This window comes from Echinops telfairi, unplaced genomic scaffold (genome assembly GCF_000313985.2).
Source record: "Echinops telfairi isolate 266 unplaced genomic scaffold, ASM31398v2 ScPeMD7_7421;HRSCAF=8459, whole genome shotgun sequence".
Lineage (NCBI taxonomy): Eukaryota > Metazoa > Chordata > Mammalia > Afrosoricida > Tenrecidae > Echinops > Echinops telfairi.
Window position 1 is genome coordinate 2,626,982 of NW_022111321.1, and position 7,331 is coordinate 2,634,312.

At 40.6% G+C, this 7,331-nt stretch overlaps 1 non-coding gene across 1 annotated transcript; it reads right to left on the minus strand.

The window, feature by feature from the left end:
• Positions 1-2,715: 2,715 nt before the first annotated feature.
• Positions 2,716-2,880, minus strand: LOC115872256. Its single transcript, XR_004047762.1, has one exon. It is a non-coding gene; the product is annotated as a U1 spliceosomal RNA (small nuclear RNA).
• Positions 2,881-7,331: the final 4,451 nt, after the last annotated feature.

Genomic DNA, 7,331 nt, shown 5'->3' on the forward strand with positions numbered 1-7,331 from the left:
TTAATTTGCCATCATTAGAGAAAGTTAAAGCAACTATCTGGATTTGTCAATCGGTGGGAGGCTTGAGACTGAAGATTCTAACTCCCTAGCAATCAGAAGCCAGCAACTTCAGAAACAGGTAGCTGATTCTAAGAAGCAGAAACAAGATTACATACATGACTGATATTTTGTGATTCTGCTTCCCTACTTCTAGTTTTTAAATAGTTTTAATTGTTTTTCAACATTGTGAAATTACTTTTAATGACTTTATAATTTAATGCCATTAACCTGAAACTACTAAATTGTAACTCTATTGAAATTGCTGCACACTGTTTTAAAATTATAACCTTTTAAACAAGTTTTATAGGAAAACTTTGATCCCTTAATATATTATAACATCTGTGATAATCAGGTTTTATGTCAACTTGAGCAGGCCAGGATCCTCCCATGATATGACCTAACATAGCATGTTCAACTCCATGAGGGATCTTCTGGGACACAGCCAAGCAGTTTTAGGGAAAATAGACCTCCTTAATCTGGTCACAGTACTGGTTCAATGTAGGGATGTTTCACTTGGGGTGTGGCCTACTCAGTATAAATTGACAGTTTGTGGAAGCTGTTTTGCCTTCTCTTTATCATAAACCTCCATCAAAGCCATTCCTCAGTAAACAAGAGCCATTTGGACAGAGAGAAAAATTGCAGGACCATTCGGAAGAGCCTCTCTACAATCTCTGAACATGGTGGAGGCCACCGAGATCAGATGCACCAAAGACTGATGCAGAGACTCAGCAGAGCAGCACCAAGCTATGGGGTACTTTCTCCTCACCCGGCCATAGAATGTGGAACTGTGGGACAGAGCGACAGGTGGGTTGGCTTCCTGGTCCATGGAGGCAAAGGCCAAGTGACCCCATGGCTGAGAGGCTGAGAACCTGAGGAAGATCTACGTGCTGACTCGGGAGCGGTATTGCTGTGGACCATCGGTTGTATCCTTACTGTTTGCCAATCCTGACTTATAGTAACCTACTAACTTCCCTAATAAACTCTATTAATTTTGAGTATTGTCTGTGATTTCTGTTTGGCCATTGCAACAAATTACCACACCCAGCACAGAAGTCGAATTCTGTGGGAAGAATTGTTGGTGACGGACAGAGCAGGATGAAAAAGGATGATGGGTGAAAGCATGTGTGATCCCTGCCTCATGGCAATATGGAAACTAGAGGTGGTTGGATACATCCCCCTCCATCGCCACTTAGTACAGTCCTGGTGTTGCAGAAGCACTAAGTAGCTAAGACATCATGGAAGCACGCACCTAGCAACGTTTATTGATTACATGCTTATATAATAGCAATGCTCATTGATCATATGCTTATTTAATAACTTAGCATTGGGAACACAATTTACTTCAGAGATCTTAAATTTGTCAATCTTCACATCAACACTATGAATTATTATTCTAATTTTACAGATAATGATTATTGTTAGGTACCGTGCTGTCGAGTTAACTGAGCTCCTTGCTATGGGCCCTATATCAGTCCACCTCGCCGAGGGTTCTCTTCTTTCCGCTGAATCTCCACTTTACCAAGTGTGATGCCTTTTCCAGGGATCGGGCTCTCCTGATAGCATGCCCAAAGTAAGACAAATAATAATAGCTTAACATAAGGAGATTAAGTGATTTTTCTCACAAGACTAGTCTAAATGGCAGTGCCTATTCTTAACTTGCTTTTATGATTCATTCAGATTGTAGAACATTGGTTTTCAACATTTTTTTTCTCATGGGATAGAGAAACTTTATTTTCCTTTAATATTGATGATGCTAATACATAAAAAGACAAGACCAACTAGTAGTTGAGGCTGTGGAACAACTATAATTCTCATAGACTCCAGATGCAAATATAAATTGATACAACCATTTGAGGGGAGGATCAAATTAATCAAGCAAATCATGTGATATCTGGAATTAATAAACTACTGGAAATGCTTTCATTCCCAGTTATTTGATTTATGACAGTGTCAAGTTTTGAGTGGCTCCTGTAAGCTCTCAGTTGCCCTCCTGGCACCACAGAAAAGAGGGTCTTCCCCCTTCTCATTGTTCACACTGTTAGCATATTCTTCATTCCACTTGTTTCTAATCTCCCTACTATCTATCACCTCATAGCTCATTTCTTGGTTACAGCCCAATGCTGCCCTTATGCTCAGACTCACTAAGACCTCCTCTTTTCTCCGTAACCTTTGCTTTCTGACTCCAGTTTTTCTGGGTAGACATTTTTCCGATTTCCCTATGTTGGCACAATTTAGCTATAAGCAGTGTTTCCCTGAGGTCAACAAATGCCAGTGTGGCAATCTGATGATTCCAGGTCTCCTTTCTCAGAAATCAACTGAAGGATAGTCAAGTATCACAATAATTTCATGGTAGCTATTACTAAAGTACTTCTCCAATTACAAGAATCCTCTGATAGCCTTTAAAAAAGACCAACAACCTATTATTTTAGGTTTAGCATAATCCCACATCAACATAAGCTATTCAAAAGTTTGTTAAATTATAGTAAACTTTACAAAGATTTTCATCAGAATCATATATAAGTCAATTTCTTGTGTTTTCTTAAAAATTTACATGAAAATATATCCTGGTTGATATGAGGTTTCAAACATTTCATGGAAAAACAGAATTGAAAGGTATTGATGTTTTACCATAAATTTTTGAAGGCTCCCTCGTATTTATAAATACAATTTTTTTTTCAGGGGAGAATGTGAACGCAGTTCCCTCACTGCCACGAATTATGCAGTCGAGTTTCACACATTTGGGGAAATCACGGGGGTCAGCACATCCAGAGTGCAACGGATAAGCCTCGCCCTGGGAAAACCACCTTTGTGATCATGGTATCTTCCCTGCCAGGTAAGTATTACAAATTATTTTTAAGGTTTGTTTCTGTTTTTCCAAATTGAGAATGTGTCATGAAAATATCCAATAGAAAATCAAGCAGGATTTAATAGGAGCACATTCAGAGAAGTGAAGAAATATGCTATTTTTAAAAAAGATAAGTTAATAGACATATAAGGTGGGTAAATGTGTTATGAAGTCATTTATTCTTAAATTTGTTTCCAATAGTGAAAGCCAAGAAAAAGAGGGGATGCAGAAGTGTTTACTTGTAAGATGTCATTGTGAAGTACTAAATAGTTAAGATAATGCATACATAGTAAACCAACTTTTAAAAACCCTTTAGGACAACAAACACCGAGGCCCCGTTGCAGATACGGAGCATTTCTTGATGGCGTCCTCCTGTCCTGATCCCTCTGCACTTTGATGTTCTACATAAAACCCACCTTTCTAAGCAGGAGCTTCTAAAACAGTCTTTTCTTCTCTGTAGACCACACAACTTTCATGTCGTTTTTTCTTCTATTCCTAGAACAGAGATAAGATCATTATTTTCCTCCCAGCTGTTGCTTTTCCATTGATATATATGAAGTCTATGCGATCCATCTTAGAATTCTTGACCTCTTAGAAGGTAAAATTTGTTTTATGTCAACTAATTGTGTAGCCTGTTGTGAATCATCTATTATGTATTTGTGCATTATATGTATATTTGCATTAGAGCTTAAATTCGGAGCACTAGGTTTGCAAAAGTCTGCAGTTGACAGTGGGAACTCTCAGTCCATTTTTGAGTCTCCACATAGATTCAGCTGCTATTGAGTTCTTCTGATTATTGACCCAAAAGGTGAAAAGCTTTTTCCTCAAGCAGGATGCATTAGGACCTTTTTGCTAGCCAGCCCAGGAAAGGGCAGCCTATCCCTCGGGGACTTGCATGGGTTTACCCTTAAGGGAAATTGGAGCCAATCCAGGATTGTCTTGGTCGGAGTGACCTGAACCAGTCTTGTAAGCTTTTCTTTCTGCCATAGTGTATGTATCCCAATCATGGTGCTTTTCCCCCTCGCAACTGTGAAGAGGTTATCTGTCCCCAGTCATGACTTTGTGACACTTTCCTTTGTTTTCCATGTCCTATTTAAGTGGCTGTGTTTCTGTAAATCCTTGGACACCACTATGGCCTCCTTCACACGGTCTCCCTTTCAAATGATTTTCCTTTGTCTTTGTCCTGTTTAAGAGTTAATATGTATCTCCATAAATTATTTTTTAATTTAGGTTCTCTTTTCTCCCCCCAGAACATATTAAAGCAAGTATATGAGTTAATAACTATTCTATGGTTGGAGAAATTCAATTTCATCTAGCATGTAAAGAAAAAAAATAGGAATTAGAAAAAAGAGTGGAATATCAAACTGGGAGAATCATGAGATGTGGTATGGGAGGAGTCCCTATTTGATCGTAAAGATTGGATAGTAAAGGCTTTTAACCGCCTGTGATCTGCAGATGACACAGCCTAGCTTGCTGAAAGTGAGGAGGACTTGAAGCCCTTGCTGATGGAGATCAAGGATTCCAGCCTTCAGTATAGATTATGACTCAATGTAAAAATGACCAAGACCCTCACAACTGGACCAATAGGTAACATTTCTGATCAATGGAGAAAAGGTTGAAGTTGTGGACAATTTTGTCTTACTTGGATCCACAAACAATGCTCATGGAAGCAGCGGTCAAGAAGTCAAAAAAACTATTTGCATTAGATAAATCTTTTGCACTTGTATTGAAAAGCAATGATGTTACTTTGAGGACTAAGGTGCTCCTGATCCAAGCTGTGGTGTATTCAATTGCCTCCGGTGCATGTGAAAGTTGTACATTGAATAAAGAAGACAAAAGAAGAATTGATTCATTTGAATTGTGGGGCTGGAGAAGAATATTGGAAGTACCAAGGATTGCTAAAAGGACAAACAGATCTGTGTTGGAAGAAGTAGAGCCAGGGTGCTCCTTAGAAGCAAGGATGACAAGACTTTGCCTTACATATATTGGATGTATTGTCAGGAGAGGCCAGTCCTTGGGAAAGGACATCATGCTTGGTAAGTTGGAGGGACAATGGAAAAGAGGAAGGCTCTTAAGGAGATGGATTGGCAGAGCGGCTGCAACAGTGGGCTCAGGCATAGGAACAACTGTGAGGCTAGTGCAGAACCAGGCAATGTTTCATGTTGTTGTGCACAGGGCCACTTGGGGCCAGAATTGACTTGATGGCACCTAACATTAACACCTGATAGGAGTCTGTCAGCTTTAGGGAAGACCTTTGGGCTAGAACTGAACCATGTCTCTCCATGTCCTTGGTTCTGCATCTCTTTTCATGCATTGACTTCATTCACTCCTACCCTAGATGATTTCCTCCTTATATCAGAGGGATTGGCAAAGGGGACATGGCTCCAAGATTGTTTCTTTCCCGTCAGAAGTCACAGAGAGAGAAAAAAAGAGATCTTCTCTTTCCCTCAGTCCACATATAAAAGTCCAGGGAATAAGATGGAATCTAGTAATTCCTGATTGGCCGGCATACCAGGGGGAAATGTTGGGCAGATCAAACAAGGGTCTAGACTCCCACGTGGTAAGGGCTGCCAATGTCCATGCCCTTACCTCCTGGCCAACCTCCCAGGTGACCTGCATCTAGCAGAGAGGATGTCTGGCACACTGGCAGCTTCCGCACAGCTTGCTCCATGCTGTGACATCACAGCCAGGCACAGGAAAAGAATGCGAGTGAGTGAACCTCCAGAGCAGTGGTTCTCAACCTTCCTAATGCTACGACCTGTAATACAGCTCCTCATGTGTGGTGACCCCCCAACCATAAAATTATTGTCATTGCTACTTCATAACTGTCATTTTGCTGCTGTTAGGAATCTGGTGACCCCTGTAAAACAGTCGTTCAACCCCGCAAAGGGGTCGCGACTCACAGGTTGAGAACCGCCTTGTGTTAGTCTGGGTAAACTAGGGCACCAAATCCACAGATATGAATATGAGTTTTATATAAAGGGCAAATGTACATTAAGAAAGCATTCCAACCCAGTGCTGCCCAAGCCCATAAGTCTAACATTAGCCCATATGTCCGACACCAATCTACAAAGACCGCCTTAATCTCACAAAACACACGAAATGACGCTGACTGCAGGAGGAAAGCTGAATCAATGAACGTGTAAGCATCTCAGCGCTGGCAGGGTCTCCACACGGCTGCTCCAGCAACCAGGGCTGCATAAGGGTAGGTCCCTGTGGCTTCTCCTCAGGGATGTTCTGCAGGAAGTGAGCCTTGCCAGCTGAAACTGTGGACCGGCTAAAGCACCTGCAGTCTGATCCGACCATTAGAAAGCAAGAGACCCAAGAGCTAGAAAGGCAAGGTTCACCGAGCCATTTATCTCTCCGCCGTTCAATTAACCCCACATGTATTTATCAGCCAGGTTGGCCCAAGAAACCTTAACTATCTCAAGGCTCAATGAGTGGATAACTGTAAGTGATATATAAAACTTTTAACCTTCCATTAACCAGTGTGACAATTCTGAAATATGTTTCATATGGTTTCTCACAATGTCCCCAATGAGACTGAACTCAAATTGCCTGCAATGGTAGGCTGCTCATTCATACATCCACTTTATTGTTCTCTTTCCCCATACCACTCGACCTGCCTTGGCTGCCTGAGTTCGCATCCTAAATAAGCCAACTGCATCTAATTCCTTGTCTCAAGGCCTGCCATGGGGGGGGACCCATACTAAGACAACCAAATTAGTTATACAGTATGCCAAACAATCATTAAGCTATATATTTAAAAAACGCATTGCCATCAAGTCGATTCTGACTCATAGTGAGATGTGGGGCAGAGTAGAACTTCCCCTTTGTGTTGCTAAGACTTGAAATCTTTACAGAAATAGACAACTGCATCTTTCTCCCGCAAAACAGTGGTAGTTTCAAATTGCTGACCTGGTGTTAAGCAGCTCAGTGTAACTCACTACGCCACCAGAGCTCCTTATAATTATATTATATATGGAAATATAACAATAAGCAAGATTGGTAAAATATGTCTGGGAGATGATAGCAAGAAAATGTAACCTCTAATTGTAATTGTCACCATTTTATTCTTGCACATTCTTCATTTATATGTTTACCTTACATATTGATTTACTATATATATAGTAAATTTACTATATATATACCTTACATATTGATGTACACATTGACAATAAGGATATTTAGTTTATCATATTTAATTCACATAGGTAAATTTAGCTTCCTTTGTCACATATAAAATTAGAGCTTTGGTCCTATGCAAACCATATGCCCAATTCCAAGAGTAAATCAAAGTAGGAATGCCGTAAGTGGACTCTGGTCCAAATGGTTTCCTTAGCCCATCTTCCCATTATCCCACTTGCTGCATGCTGAGTTTACAGACCCCCTTTCCTGAGACACGCTGTCTATGCTTCACCTGATTTCCTCTCATAAATCTCCCAGA